The sequence below is a fragment of the Copadichromis virginalis genome, linkage group LG23, assembly GCF_057382275.1.
Source record: "Copadichromis virginalis isolate Kocher_CV1m ecotype Utaka linkage group LG23, C_Virginalis_male_GT1.1, whole genome shotgun sequence".
Taxonomy (NCBI): domain Eukaryota; kingdom Metazoa; phylum Chordata; class Actinopteri; order Cichliformes; family Cichlidae; genus Copadichromis; species Copadichromis virginalis.
In genome coordinates, this window is record NC_140639.1 from 53,599,485 (window position 1) to 53,616,393 (window position 16,909).

At 42.1% G+C, this 16,909-nt stretch overlaps 1 pseudogene; it reads right to left on the reverse strand.

Annotated features, from left to right (window-relative positions):
* Positions 1–829: 829 nt before the first annotated feature.
* Positions 830–1,956, reverse strand: LOC146682280 (uncharacterized; annotated as a pseudogene).
* Positions 1,957–16,909: the final 14,953 nt, after the last annotated feature.

Genomic DNA, 16,909 nt, shown 5'->3' on the forward strand with positions numbered 1-16,909 from the left:
CAGCTATGTTGTCATTTGGGACAACGTAAGTTTCCACCAGGCTGCTCTGGTTCGTGACTAGTTCACTGCCCACCCACACTTTTTAGTTGTTTACATCCCTCCATATTCTCCATTCCTCAATCTTACAGTTTTTCTCAAATGCTAAAACACATGTCACAAACGTTACCACCAGGTCCCCCAATGTCCAAACACAACACCCTTCTCTAAAGCTACATAAACACAACCACACCTTCCCACTGCAAAACTCAAACTCCCACACCAAGAGAGCAGCTCGAAGCTGTCAAAACTGTAAACACTATACACAGCATTACACACTACAGCAAAACAATTGAAAACACAATGCTCAATTTGTGAGAAGGTTCTTTGGTTCATAACTGCCAATGCATATTTTTATAAACTGTACAGTAACGGATCGTCATAGAACCCTGCAGAGGATTAGGCATTTAGATTTGTGAGTTTCACATGAAGACTATAAATCTATAAAAACATCCTGCATGTACGTACACTACTGTAACACAACTCAATGCAAAAACAGAATCTATCGCACACAACAGTACTCTCGGAAACATGATCAGGGTGTGAAGTCTTTTTTTTATTGTCTACACGGTCTTTTTACAGTATTACACACAGTCACTGTGCGGCATCATGTCGCCGAGCTGCATTGGGCCACATCACCTCATCCACATCACAGGCTATATTGTCCCTTGCTAGGCACCGCGGGAAAAACGCCCTGGAATGGCGAATCCATCCCTGGAAGGCCTCCACTGGGATGTCAGCACAGGCCAGCTCCATTGCCCGTACGAGATTCTCTCGTGTGTATGGCTGTCTGTCATACACCTTCCATCTCCATGATGAGAAGAACTCTTCTATAGGGTTCAGGAAAGGGGAGTAGGGTGGCAGACAGACGTTTAAAAAGTGGTCACTGTTGGTGGTTAACCACTCTCTGATTTGGTGTGTTTTGTGGAAGCGGACGTTGTCCCAAATGATCACATACATGTGATGTGCTAGCCTAGGATGGTGTTGTTGACGGTCCAGGAGGATGTCTTTTAGCTCCTCTAGGAAGGTGAGGAGACGTTGGGTGTTGTAAGACCCAAGGACAGCATGCCGGTGGACAAGCCCCTCCGTACCCATAGCTGCACAAAGAGTAATATTACCCCCCCCCCCGTTGGCCAGGAACCTCAGTGATGGCTCTTTGGCCAATGATGTTACGGCCTCTTCGCCTTAGTTTCTGGAGGTTGAAGCCAGCCTCATCCAGGAAGAGGTACTCATGGGGTCTGGCCATCGCGTCCAACTGCATTATCCTCTGTGAACATGGAAAAGCGTACAGGTGTTCAGAACGGTCAATCAGGTAGCACAGTATTGTCCAGAAGTAATGTAGGCCACTAAGCAACACAGTATGTCCACTAACTGTACTGTGGACATTGATGTATACGTACTTGCACATTCTCGTAACGTTGTTCTATGTGTCGCGCAGAGTTGCGCTCAAAGGGAACCCTGTAGACCTGTTTCATCCTCATCTGTTGGCGCCGCAGAACTCTGTCTATTGTGGACACGCTGACAGCATCAATGTTCTCAAAGTTTACATTATCTGCAATGACTTTGTCTCTGATCTCTCGGAGTCTAATGCAGTTGTTCTCACGGACCATATCTGCAATGAGGGTTTCTTGTGCCGCTGTGAATATGGCAACCCTCCCACCTCTATGTGGCATTCTTTCAGCTCTAAAGAAAGAAACATGTGTTGTCAATTGACTGATTTATATGTAAAACTACATGTAAAGTAACAGACCACTTTCACAGGCCTGTAAAACTGTAGTGTGACAAAGAAAGCAATAGCGTACTATACCTGTTGTGTTGTCTAAATGCCTTGATAATGGTGGCCACGGTGAACCTACTCAGGTTTGGATGTACTCTTCGTCCCGCTTCAGCCATTGTCATGCCATGGACAATGACATGATCAATTACTCTTGCTCGCATATCATCTGTTATGATGGTGCGAGGTTGTCTTCTTCTCCCACCTGGACCTTCTCTTCCTCCTCTACTCCGAACTCCTCTTCTTCTTAGGCATTCACCTCTTCCTCCTCTGATCTCAACCCCTCTTCCTCTTCCTCTTCCTCTTTGGCCTGCAGCTCTTCTCCTTCCGCACGCTCGAATGCCTTCATCCATTGTGATTGTTTGGCATCTTCACCAAACTATGCTTTTATAGGTGGGGTCACATCATTAGCAACAGGTGTCTTCAATTTTGAGTCGTTGTGTGTAATGACTGACGCCAGGTGTGTTCCCTGTGTTCAAAGATTGGTGACTGTGGCAAGCATTTTGCATCACATGGGCTTTCATTTGAGAATATGAGCAGAGTTGTTTTGCAACATGTGTTTTAGCAAGGAAAAATGTGTTTAGATTTATGAGTACAGAGGGTTGTGTTTTGTGAATTGTGTCTTCATGTGACATGTGTTTATGGTACTGGAATATGGTGGCTACATTTAGTAAATGTGTTTAGACTACTGGTCATTTGGGTTACAGGATTGGCTTTTGTGTTTTAACATTTGAGAAAAACTGTATTGAGGGACTTTTTTCTGCCTGGAGATGGAAAGTGTCCGAAATCCTTCCATAGCTCCTCCAAGCTATGGAAGATGCATGACGAGATATAGCAGTTGATGCTATTCATGGCTGGATTCGCAATGCTAAGCGATATTTGACCTGCTGATCGGCCTGGGAAAACATTGCTTGTGATGTGGTGCTGTGGCCAGACAGCATCAGAAGAAAGGATGCAGCATAATTGTTATTTAGGTTTTTTTGTTTTGTTTTTGCTGTAACTGTATTCAGCTAATTCTTCTGTCGTCTGTATATGTAGACCACGGTATATCGAACTTCGTGTTGGTTGGGATGAACACTGTGTACATTGTTTTTGTGAGAAAAATACTGTAAAATATATTTGGTATATTTGTGTATTTTGTGTACAAACATTCTGAAATCTTTTACAATGCACTTCAATCTAGCAAAAAGCAGAAGAAAAGGTTGCAACATGTGTTTTCAATTTTTAGTGGTAGTGTGTTAAAAATGAAGTCTGTTAGTTGTGTTTAAATTCTGTGGCCTGTGTACACCATTCTGGATACAAGTGCACCACACTGCTAAATGCATTGTGTGTTTGAGAATGTGTTTAGAGTTTTGGTAAATGGGAGATTCAGATTTGCAACTGGTGTCCTAACCAGATGAATAGTGTTTAAGATTTTGGCAACTGTGGGATTGATTTGATGAAAGAATTTTCATAGTTGACAGATTAGTTTTTACAATGGGATTCAGAAAAACTGTAATGCTTCACTGCCAATCAAGCCCTCCGGTCAGATTCAGCCAAAGAATACAAAAGTAATGAGACAGTACCTCACAGTGCACATGACCAAAGCAAAGAGATGCAGAAATGGGGGCAAATTGGAAGACTCCAATTATAAGTTTTAACAATTTATTATTAAAACTGTAGAATTTTAAATAGTTTTACATGGTGCCATGGACATCCTCTCTCTGGCTCAGAGACAAAATGCTTTTTATTATGTGTGATAAACATGAACATGACTGGTCGAAACAGTTTAGGGTGGCCTTGGGTCTGATGTCGGCTCACGTTTCTTCTTCTGCAAATTTCTGGACATCTCCTTATTTGGAGACACCACTTTACCCATTACCATGGCAACCACCTCCAGTCAGACCTGCAGAAACAGAGCTTCTCCAACCACAGAAATGTATGACCACGTTCATCCTCTGGCACCTTCAGCAGTGAGACAGAGCATGACGTCTCTGTGGACCCCCGAGAGCCAGGCGGGTTCCACAAAACATATGCTGATGCTCAGGGGCAAGCGTTACCTGCTGTTATACCTTGGAAACCATGGAAATGTGGAACCAAGGAGTTTAGGGAGGAGCACAGGAGGAACACGGAGGGGCACAGACGCGTCGACAAAGGTCATGGGATTAACTGAATTTAACGGATTAACTGAGTTTGGATTAACTGAAGGGTTTTCAGGGAGTTTTTAGGACTCTTACAGTAGTCCAGCCTAGATGTAGTTAGCTGCATGAACTAAGTTTTCAGTGTCACTCTGAGACAGGATATTTCTAATTTTAGAGATATTGTGCAAGAAAGCAGTCTTACATTGTTTAATATGTCCATTGAAGTCTGCGTCCCATCACAGAGTCTGCAGGTGGAGGCTTTTAGTCCAGAGGTCCAAAAATACAGACGCACACCCTTATAGTCCAATTCACACAACAAATACAGACATATGCCCATCCACGTCGATCCAAGCTCCGCTATGCAGGGAACGGTGGCCCCAAGGGCCGGCTCCAACCCCAGGACACAGACAGTCCGGCTCCCGAACCACCAGCTCCACTCCCCTCATCCTGGGCAGGCCACAGGATACAAGGCTGTAAGAAGACCCACCCACCGTTCCCTCCCACTCGTCCGTTTGAGAATGATATGTGTTAGTTTATGTGAGTTAATGTGCAGTAAATTTTTGTTCAAGTCAAACGTTTACAGAATTGGCTGCTACAGTCGAAATTATAAGCCTTGGCATGGCATATTTAAACTTTTGTGTTTAAGAGTCAAACCTGATAGCATGGTTTGTCTCTGTTCTTGGTAAGTGTAACAACACACACTAAAATTAGCTTCTCTAATGTTTCCAATACAGACGCTCATTGAAATAGTCTGATGGAAATATAAAGGCGCCCCCCTCCCCCCACATCCACACACAGATTGTAATACCAGATCACCAGGGATGGGCTGAATAACCAAGATGTGCAGGACTCTGAGCAGAGCATAATATATTACAGGCCGTCCAGAAATGGTTGAGAAGTGGCCCTGGAGATCTACGTGGACCCTCTCTGTCTCTTAAAGATTTCTCCTCATGTTTCCCTCCAGAAGAAACTGATATAATCATACAGCAATCAGTTCTGCTCGTCCCCATGGAGCCCTTTCCCTTAAATAGCATGTAATATCTGTAAAGTTACTGGTCACAAAGCTACACCTGCTTCCTGACAAACAGTTGTCATATTAGACAAAAAGTGGAGGTTAAATGAGCTCATTTTGAATTAGGGCTTCTGTTTCAGCTCATGGTTTAGTATATTTTGCCTAAATGTGAATGACCTCAAACAGTCTGTGGACACTGCTGCATTTCTGTAGTCACCAACAGGTGATTCTGTATGTGACTCTATAGGATGCTATTCCTTCTCACCCTGGACACAGTCTGTTTGACCTGCTCCCCTCAGGCAGGAGGCTCCGGTCCATTCGCACCAGAACCTCTCGCCATAAGAACAGTTTCTTCCCCTCTGCTGTTGGACACATGAACAATAAACGTACGACTGTTCCCACCACTAACACATGACCCTACGCTGTGTTCACTGCATCATTCCATGTTTGGCACTGATCACCACCTGCACTCATATATATATATATATATATATATATATATATATATATATATATATATATATATATATATATATATATATATATATCTACTTAGCACTTTTAATTCTTATTTTTATTTTCATGTCTATTTAAGCGTAATTTATGACAGTATGTTTGCACTGAAGCACCGCAGCAATTTCCTAATGTTGTAAACCTGCTCAACATTTGGCAATAAAACCCTTTCTGATTCTGACATATTAGAAACGCCTCTGAAACAGCATCAAAAGCGACAAATCTTTAACAATAATTAAGCAGATATATGTCATCATGGCTGGCAAATACACTTCATACAAAAACTTAAGGTGGGTTTTGTTTCTGTCAGCCTGGAGATGTTTATCTGTGAATACCTGATGAATGAAAACAATATTATGTGCTGTCATGCCATGGGATGCTAGTAGTAAGTGAGGACTTCAATAAAGATTTACACTGGTTAACATGTATATATTTGGATGAATTCAACAACCACTCTTTGCCCTGATTCCTTCCCTGTTGTCATTAAAATCTATTAAGGGCCTACTGAAGCATACTGAGGTTTAGCTATGTTTGTGGGAACAACTACCAAATAATGCTCTGTTTGAGATCAGGCGTGTTAGCAATATTTTTGTCATGGTCAGGGTGAGCGGCTGTGTTTCTCTGACAGCGTCAGGTCACCTCCCGCGGGTGGAGCCTCCACCCTTGTTGATAATTCATCTGGCAGTATTTAAGACTCAACGAGTCATTGCCAGCACGTCTGCAAATCGTAGTTAGTGTCGAGCATCAAGTTGTGTTTATTTGTAGTTGACTCTCGTTGTGCTAAGTCTCTTCTCCTGTGTCATAGTATCTCTCGGACAATTACTCATCTGTGCAGTGTGTCACCTACCTGTTCTCTGCTGGTCACTCGCCATACTGGTTACTGCTCCACCTGCCTGCCCTCCTGCCGTCCCCTCTGTACCCTGAACCTCCTGGAACGCTGGATCCTAGCCATACAGACACTCACTTGGAACCCATCGGCAGTTTTCCCCCCACGTTACCTCCGTCCTGCTTACAAGCAGAGACGGGCAGTAACGTGTTACTGTAATCCGATTACTTTTTTCAAGTAACGAGTAAAGTAAGGGATTACTATTGCAAAAACGGTAATTAGATTACCGTTACTTTCCCGTAGGAGTGCTGCGTTACTGCGTTACTAAAACCGTGATTTTTTGCGAGAATGTCTCATGACAGTGACGTAAGCGAGTGCGACGTTCGTGACAACAGCTGTGTGCAGATCAACAGTGGATCACATATCGAGTGTGGGAGAGAGTATGAGCGTGCAGCGTTTAAAGCGTGGAAGTACTGACCTTACTTTGAGTTTGATTCCATAAAAAGTGACAAAAACATTAGTGTCCGCTGTGCGTGGGAAGAAAACTTCTTTTTACAGCGAAAAAACCCCTAAACTTCCAAGCAAGCACCGAGTAGCTACGACGTAATGGGAAACTCACAGAGAAACTAGCGGATTCTTCCACTGACCGCGGCACACCTGCACCAGGGTAAACCTCCACAAACCCCACTCCTGCTTTACAGGTGAAAATAGAGCAACAGGACCGCTGAGTCTTTGACTTTATTTATTTTCTGCTGTGTTTTACTTGCATCTATTTGAAAGACTGAGTGTAAACACAAAAAATATTTTATTTTATGTGCTGGAATGTGTAGAAAATAGGTTTAAACGTTAAACTAATTTCTTCCAGTCAGAGAATGTTGCATATAATTAAATGTTTGCTTGATGCATAAAGTTAAAAGATTAAAACTAATAAAACAAGTTTTAAAAAGAGACTTTTCCATTTGATTACATTTTGTATGATGGATTATGCAGAAAAAGTAGAATTGGGCTGAAAGAGCTATCGTTTTATCACCTGTTCAGGTTGTAAATCGTGTTTTTAAAAAGTAACTAAGTAACTAAGTAATTAATTACTTTTGAAAATAAGTAATCAGTAAAGTAACGGGATTACTTTTTGGGGGAAGTAATCAGTAATTAATTACTGATTACTTTTTTCAAGTAACTTGACCAACCCTGCTTACAAGTAAGGCAGAGACTCATTACCTCCTGTTCTCTCGTCCTCCTACTAAGACCCATCTCACACCTGTCCCCTCTGGTTCAGAACCCAGCACCACGTATCCAGACACCCTGCCTGAACTGTACCACAGGACCTTTCACTGACGTATTGCCACGTTTCACAGTTATCTGTTCTGTGATTGCTAATAAATGTATTCTTTGGCAAAGTCACTCAGCCTCTGCCTGTGTCCGCATTTTGAGTCCTTCCTGTCTGGCTTCCTGCCCTGACAGTACTGACATTCTTGTCATGGTCCTGAGTCTGACTCAGTGTTTTGTGTTTGTTAATATTATGTTACGTTCTTGTTTATTCTGGTTATGTCTTCTGTTAAAGATTTGCTAGTTGTGAGGTTATGGTTCTGTACTCCCTCTGTCCCTGTTCAGTCAGTTCTCAGTCTCTCTGCATGTGTGTTGAGTTTCCTGTTTTACTTTGAAGGTCTGTCTTATGTCAGTGTATTCTGTTTTGCGTGTAATCAGTGTCAGCCGTGTCTCCCAGCTCTTTCCTCTTGTTCCTGTTCACCTCTTGCATTTAGTCTGTCTTCCCCTACTTGTCCTTGTATCGTCCCTCATTATAGACTGTGTTCTGTCCATCAGCGTTCCTGCATAGTTTATATTATGTTCATTTTAGTTATTTTGGTTTCCAGCAACAAAGCTGTTTGAGTGCACTTTTCGCCTCCTGAAGTCTGCACCCTTTGGTCCACCATTCCTGCCTCCTGCTCACAGTACATGACAATTCTTGTCAGTTACTGAAGACAAAACTCAAAGCACAGAGCAGGAACTGAATGTAGCTACAATAAAGCAAGTCAGTGGAAGGAAATACAGCATTTGGTGATGACTCTGGCTTTAGACTTGAAATGATCATTGACCTCAAATGAGTTTCATCCAAGTATTAAAAACACTCCTTATTTAAAATTATGTTAGTTTGTCCAGTTTCTTTTGAGTCCCCCAAAATTGGGAGATATGTATATTTAGACAAATCAATAAATATGCAGAAAAAAAATGATAAAAATAGCCTAAAAATGTAACTGAGAAATCAGCTAAAAAAAAAGACAAATGATTTTTCAACCAATATGGCCAAGAGATCCTGCAACCCTTCGCTGCTTGTCCAGATAACAGTTACAGGGAGCCTGCAATGCACAAAGAGGCATCTAATGTATGTCTGCAGAATCCAGAAGCCTGCTGAAAAAATCCTAGAACAACAATGGCCAGTAAATTCTGGGGGAGTTATGTTTTTATTTAATTTAAGAGCTGGTGAACTCTACCAAATAAAACCTGGGTACATTTTTGGACTGTGTTAGAATTAATTTTTTTATCTTTAATACATGTGTACCTCACATTTATATTTTATCCAATTATACACTTACATTTTATCTAATCCCACATTTACGTCTTATCTTTTATTGCACAAATAGGTATTGTAGAATACGGTGTTGAGAATGCCACATCTATACCACACAGTCCAATGGTGAAAACTACCACATTCGTGCTTGGAGTAGACTGGTACACTGATACCACTACAGGGAAACATGTCTATAAATCATGGTGTTAGGGGGAGCCCCCCCCATCTCTTTCTACAGGGCTGAGATGCAAGCGATGGTTGCCCTAGTGAACTGGAGGTCTTATTAAAGGGAGATGTCCAGAAGGCGTGAGATGACCCGAGGGATGGACCCACTCCACAATCATGGGGACCAAGTTTAAACAACAGCCTTCCCCCAATTTTTAACCAGTCATATTAACATTCTGTTTCTGTGTCTCGTAATAAAAGTGTTTACAGCTTGTGTGCAGCACCCTATTGTCCGTCTAATCGCTGAACACATGGAGGTCCACGGAGCTATGTAAAACTTACTTGAAATTCAAACTGCTGAATAATCTGCTCTTATGGAAAAACACTCACAGCCAGACTCACTTTGATGGTTTCTGATTAGGACATACTGACTCTGATTGTCACCCCCAAGAAAAACACCAGCCGTGAGAGACGCATCAACAAGTACAGAGCAGAGAGCAGCCGACACTGACTTATCATGTAGATGTAATAGAAGAACAACTGCCTGTAACCCCTGTTTAAAAAGTTATTACCTGTAACCTGTGGGACGCACCAAGTGCTGCTCTAGAGTAGTGCCTGTTGCCAGACACCAAGGGCAGTGTAGGTGTGGATGAGGATTTCTGCAGCTCAGAAGGTCGTGTGTTTTACGCAGCACTCGGTATTCCTGCACAGGAGTGGTTAAAAATTTAGATAACAGTTTAGATATAATCAGAATTTAATGGTTAAAAAAGCTCAGTGGTTAACCAGAGGAGTGCCCCTTATCACCCCTAACCCCCCCCCCCCCCCGCCCCCCCTTTACACATCCTCAGATTATCAAGCGAGCATGGCAGCCCCTGTTGAAGAGACCTCCGATTGCTGTGACAGTCTGGCAACCCCATCTTCACAGAGCTAGACCCCTGCAAGTCCAGCTACCACTTACGGAGGCGGTGCATCCAGCTGACATGCCACCCTCCCTGTGAGGTGGAAAATCTACTTAGGCTACGTCCACACTAATGCATTTTCGTTTGAAAACGCATCGTTTTCTCTCCGTTTTGGCCTCCCGTCCACACTGAGATGGCGCTTTCCCCAAAGAAAAACGCAGCGTTTTGAAAACGCTCTCGTAAAAGCATACATTTCAAAACGCAGCTGTCACAGTGCGGACACACAAAAACGCAGACTTTCTAAAACGATGACGTATTGTAGTCATGTGATGCAGTCATGTGACCAATTAAACAAAGATAGCGAGTGCATTATACAGCAGTTGTTTTGATTGCTCTCAATTTTGACAGCCCTAAAAAAGATTAATATCAGTTTGTACATGCTCCAGATAGATTTTCTTCAAATTCTTTAATTCTCACTCGCTTTTGCGCAGGACTGGAACGTAAGCGTTTTGGGCTGTTTCAATGTGGACGCACAACTCTGTGAAAATGACTGAAAACGCTAGTGTGGACATAGAGGGACCGTGGGAGGTGGCTTTGACAGAGATCTCGTATCCTTGTACCTGGTTCATCGTGCCAAACGATGAAGCATCTTTGAGTGGAGAAAAAAAACCTGCACCTGATGAAATGCCCACAGAAGGAGTTGAATCCACTGCAAAACTTTTGCAGTGGATTCTTCATGGATCTGAATCACCTGGGAGTGGAAGTTGATTTTTTTTCTCTGCAGAATAGATTTTTAAAAAAAGGCAGGTGGTTTTATCACCTTAGAGTATTTCCAGCTTGATTGCAATTGTTTCTCCTAAGTGTGGCCCAACCAGATTTAGAGGACAGTCCGTGTAAAGAAGTGACATAGGCCTACTACATGAATGAAAGAAAGCTGGTGTGACAAAGAAATGTCAGCACGACTCTTTGGATGAAATTGTAAGAATTAAAAGCAAGGAAAACCTTCTGGTAGCTCATTGCCCAAAACTGTAGTCGTAAAAATAAAGAAACATTTATAGTAAAAAGTGAAAAACTGTCACAGAGGTACAGGTTTTGTTAGAGACATAGCTAAGCATTTTGGAATTTGGGAAAGTTTGAATTTCTTCAGTATTGAGTAACAGAAACTGGGTTTTCTTGTCACTGTTCATTTTGATGGGGAAAAAAAACAACCCAGCAGCGGACAACGCTGTACAGTAGACTGGTAAAACTGGGATTTTTGTTGGGTTTCAAAGCACACTGAGAGCTGTGGTGGAAGTAAGACGAAATTCACGACAATGTTGTTAGGTGAGGGCTGTGTGCGGACAGGGATAGGACCCAAGGTGCAGACTCCAGAGACAAACGTAAATTGAAATAGCTTTAATGCTGAACTCAAACATAACATAACTGGAAAAAATCTAAATAAACTTAAACCAGCGGATTGACAAAACACACAGCAAAATAAACAGTAGATCGCGACACGGACACAGAGACATAAACCATAAGACAGAACTCAAAGAAACCAAAGACTAGAAAGTATAAATAATATAATAAACTCAAAAACCCTGGGTCAACGACCCAGGCATCCTAACAAATGTTTTCCAAACATCTTCTTTTGCTGCTGGTTCAGTGTTTTGGCTGGAGTGACTCAGAACCTGTGAGACGGCGGCTTTCAGCACCCGACAGCCGTATCCGTGTACACGCCGTCTGACGAGCAAGCCGTGCTTTGTTGTGGTTACATCTTTTTGCCTGCTCTGTTTACCTGCTCTTTAATTGTTTGGTGTTGAAACGCTGACGTGAACCTTTAGCTGAGACATTTCTGTGGATGCCCCATATGTCTGTATTAAAATAACATCTGTAAAACTAGATGTTCTCCCTCTCACCCCCCTACCACTGGGGGCACTGGGGTTACTTTGTGTTGTATGAATAACTATAAGGGAGGATTTTATCAAATACAGTTAAAGTCGAAAACTTCTATCTGTTGGCATTTTTTGGCCTTCAGACAACAACTTTATTGCTGCACTGCTGGACAGGACAAAGTCATAATGACTTACAAGAACTATTCTGATTTTTGGTAGCTTCTTATGGAGGCTCCCGTACTCACAAGGGCGGGTGACTCTGCATGTTTGATTTGGCAGATGTTTCCACCAGAAGCTTTTCCTGATGGCCCTCTTTGTGTCTCCTCCCAGTCTGTAATCTATTACACTATGAACCCAGTACTTGCTTTGTACTGAGTAACTTAATTGGTTTGCAAATCAAGCAATGTTTTGCTAATGTCCTACATTTTCATTACTCTTTAACTTTTTAACTCATTCCCAAAAACTAAAATTATATCAATAAGAGATACATGTACTGTTGCTTACTACAACTAGTTCACAGATAGCTGCCTACTATTAAAGGAATCCAGTCCTATAAAAAAAGTCCAAAATTTCAGCTTGTGCTTGTTTGGGGTGAGCAGCAGATCAATCAGGTAAAGAATTATAAATGGCTTCAAGCCTCTGAGACACACTTAGACACTGAGCCGTGTCAAAGTTGTGTAGTTTATAAAGCCTTATTTTATGCATTTACTACTAGTAGGGAGAACAAACATGAGATTTAAGACCTGGACACGTTTGAAACTCTTTGTCCTCCACAATGGAAGATTGCTGAAAATAAAAACAGATAACACTTCATCCGGCTCCTAATTTTATACAATCTGCACTCAGCTGTGTCTCCAATATCATTGGAAAAGGCTTTTTCACTTTTCCCGACATGCTTGGATCCAATTTCCCGTCTCTCTGTGTACCTGACCTGTACCTGCTACACTTGCTGTCTTGGAACGTCTGCCCCTCTTTCTTCTTTCACATAAATTTGCATGTGATTTGCCACATGGCCATAAAAAAATAAAGACCCACCCATACCTGCATGGATGCTCAGCAGGGCTGAAGCTTCGACTCCCACATACCGACAAGTCATTAATAATTCACATAAGATTATCTTGCGGGCTGGATGTGGCACGCAGGCCATATGTTTGACACCCCTGGGTAAAACTGTAGTGAGGAGAGGCAGAGGTTCCTCCGTCCATCCTGCCTATTAGCAATCAGTCTGATGCTTTGCTTGTATCGTCTCAGTTTTCTTTACTGACATCCTGTAATCAGAATAAGTCGACTCTCTCACAGACAACGTGTTTGTGTGATGCTTTTGGCTTTTTCCAGTCCTTAGTCATACAGCCATAGCTTTTAGGCCCACTGCTATGATGTTGTTATGAAATCATCAACATCCTGCTTGCCTGTCAATGCCCCATAAATACCTCTGTAATTCTAGTTCAGTGATGAAACGTTGCTCCCACTGAAAACGCTACAGATGAACAGAATCAACCGTTTGGGAATTCTTCTTTTGTGCTGAGATGCAACACACTCTGTGTCAAAATATAATATAATTTCCTGTTTGCTTTGTTTACGATTGTTTTGCTTTCTAAATTTGCTCCAAATTAAAATTTAAACAAAGTTTGTCCATCTGTCTTTTAGCAGGCTTAACTTTTATGTTGTGAGGGTCGAATCTGAGTCCTTTTTAGCATGGTAGTCCCTGATATAAGGATGCTGCCTAAGCATTTTGTTTATTGTGAAGAAAAAACTGGACATATTGGTAAATACAGTATTACTCTGTCAAAGTGTCATACCTCTGTGATTCTAGCTACTTTGTAGCCCTTCTGTAAAGCTAAAGTAAGTTCAGGAGTGGTCCACAGTCCAGTCAGCTGTGGAAAATGATTTATTAATAATTATGTATACTTCATTGATCCTCGTGGGGAAATTACTCTCTCTGCATTTAACCCATTGACTCAGTGGGCAGCTGCAAATCTGGCGCCCAGGGAGCAGTGTGCAGGGATGGTACCTTGCTCAGAGGTACCTCAGGGTAGCTGTTCAGTGGATTCAAACCCCCGACTTTCCGATCATGGCGCAACCACGCTACCTACTGAGCTATCCCCGCCCCTTTCAACTGATTTTGGTTACTTGCTGGTCAAGGTATTGCTGTTACTGTTTTTAGACATTTTCGACTGAAAGGATCCTTCAGTGAATCCATTTCTAAAGACAGTGCATCTCTGAACAAGAGTTTCAACATCAATTTGACAAGAAAATACGGCCTCGCTGATAAAATCAAACGTTCTCTTGTTGTTACCGGCTCATACCGTTCAGAAAACTCATTCCTACCAGCTGTTTTCATTATTTGATATTATGCACACAGGGGGAATGTTAAGGTCCTACATAAGTCATATTGTAAGCAACCGTTGAGTTACCTTAGAACTGCGAAGAGACTCAATGTAAGGGCCATTTTATTAAAACTCAGGTTTGTCTTCATGTCAAGTGTGCCAGGTGCAGTATTACTCCAGCAATGTGCAATGTGATTTACTGCAAACCATTTTTACTAATGAAATTGTATAAAGGTTTGCTGATGCTGACCGTTGATTCTGGACTCATCCCTGCGTGATCGTTTAACTCAATGTTTGAGAATGAGTAGGTCCAAGGCCTCAGTGCTCACCCTGTGTGTTTTTGGGCCCTGCAATGGTTCTTTCAAATAGAAATAAAGAGGACTTTTGCACTATGATGTGGAGTGTTCTGAAACTTACAAAGAGTCTAAAACTTTCAAACAAGCACACACAGTTTTATTATAACTTTAACAACTGCAACAAAGTAACAACTCATACTGCCATCTGGTCTTTCTCCTGCTTTCTTCTTGTTGTTCTTGGTCTGCTGATTGAGGAGGGGCTTGGACCAGGGCTTGGTTATCGTCTGATGAGAGCGGTGAAAGCAGCAGACTGCTGAAGAGAAATTTCTCCAGCACATGTCCTGGTTAGTGTAAAAAAAGTCAAACATCAAAACATCTTGCTTAAAATTGTCCAAAAACTATTCAGTGAGTATTTACAAACTCAGCAGTTTCTTGGTTAGGGGGCTGACATGAGACGACCTCTTTTAAATCAGAATCTGAAGGGGAAACAAGTCTACACCATACCAGAGGATTATCCTTTGGTGTTGCACTCTTAACCTTTGGCTTGCTGCAGTTACTGCAGTCAGTCACTGGATGCAAAAAAAGAGGAAGAAAAAAAGTCAGTGTAATTCCTGGGAAACCACAGACACCAGTTTCTTGTAGCCACACATAGGTTGGTGTCTTATTTTTACTCTAATTTGACTGAGCCATTAGCAAATGACTGCTCTAGGTTGGGGTATCTTAGGCTAGCTAGATCCGTGATTGGACGAAAACAGAATTGGAAGAAAGGTGGAAATAAGCAAAATAAGCTCTGTTAGATAGAATTTTTCTGTGACAGAGAGGAGGGGGGGGGGGATTTTTCTGGAAAGCAGTAATTGAAAAATGAAATGTAAAGAAATGAGATTTCCAGTATGTTTCTTTGATGAAGGCTTACTGTAAGTTCTAATTGTATAAAAACTGTTCGCAGACTGTAGGACTCTTTCTCTCTGTCACTTTCACCTCCTCTGTCCTTCACTTTCTTTCCATCATTCTTCTGCATCCCACCCCCTCTCCAGCCCATCCACACACCCACTCTCCTAGTGTAAGTATTGTGTGTGTGTTGTTTCTCCCTTTACAGTGAGAGGAGAGCAGCATCTTCTCTCTCTCCTCAGACAAACTGTGACTTTAAGTGTATTATTATCTAACAGACAGAGTGGGGCGGGGGAGTTGTTTTCTGGAAATGGACTCGCACACAGTCCATCACTGATAACACTCTGAAGACACTTTGGTAATGCACAGATGCAGATTAATAAACTACAATTTGAATAATGTTGTGGACATTATTAGCACAGCACTGAATGTGATGAAATTACACAAATTTGTTCAGTCTCCCCTCACACGTGAAACCAGGCCTTTTGATCAGTGAGTGTGACAGAATACTTCCTGGCTATCGTGTGACTGTGATGACCCTCTATTATTAGACCTATCGGTCTAATAGAGGAAGCCTGTGGAGGACCAGATCTATAATCTCAACTCTAGAGATTAGTCATTTTAATGGGAGAGTCAGCAGCAGGGCACAGCTAGTGGAAACAGTTGAAACTAAGAAGAACCTCAACTCAAAGCATTTTTTAAAGAATACTATGTGCAAGTTTTCCTTCGCGTTTTTAGAAATCTTGTCACTGTAAAAATGTCATAGCATCTTGATTTCCTTCCACAGGCAAGACCTTCTACCAAACCGGGCCTTCAGAGCAGCCACCTTCAGTTGCTGCTTGTTTGTCAGCCACATGAAATTGAAGTTGAAGTGACTCATTTGACTCATTTGGAGATACCATACCATGTCGTTGCCACGAGAAACTCATGGTTTGCTTTTGCAGTATGCTTTGGGTCATTATTGATTTGGACTGTTAGGTGGTCTGACCATTTTTGCAGCATTTGGCTGAATCTGAGCAAATACTATATCTCTGTACACTTGTAATTCATCCTTCTATTCACTGGCACGTCTTCAATACACACTAAAGATCCAGGTCCAATAGCAGCACATACACACATCCTGTCTTCTGGTACAGATTAATCTTGGTTTGATGTGTACAAACATAGATGTGGGCAGGTGATCCGGCCTTTCTGTTCCTGGTTGAAACAAGTGCTTTGGACCAGGAGGAAGTTTAGACTCAAAAGCTTAGGGTGTCAGCTGATAATGGAGCATTGCAAGTTATACATTAATGAAACAAGAGTGGTTAATAAATTACTTTTAGTTTCAATAATCCAACCACTGCAGAATCATCAGAAAACGTGTGAAGATGGAGGTCTCTGTGCAGTGGCTGACGTCCGTGGTGTAGAGGATCAACAGGAAAGAGGATGATCCCTTGTGGTGCCCCTGTGTTGCCGATCACCTTGTCGAATACACAAAGTCGAAGACGCACATATAGTGGTCTTTCTGTCAGGTAAACAACAATCCAGGACACGAGAGAGGCATCCAGCTGCATCTGGGTCAGCTTATCGCCTAGGACAGGGTGTCAAACTTAAATGAGCTGTGGCCCTCCAAT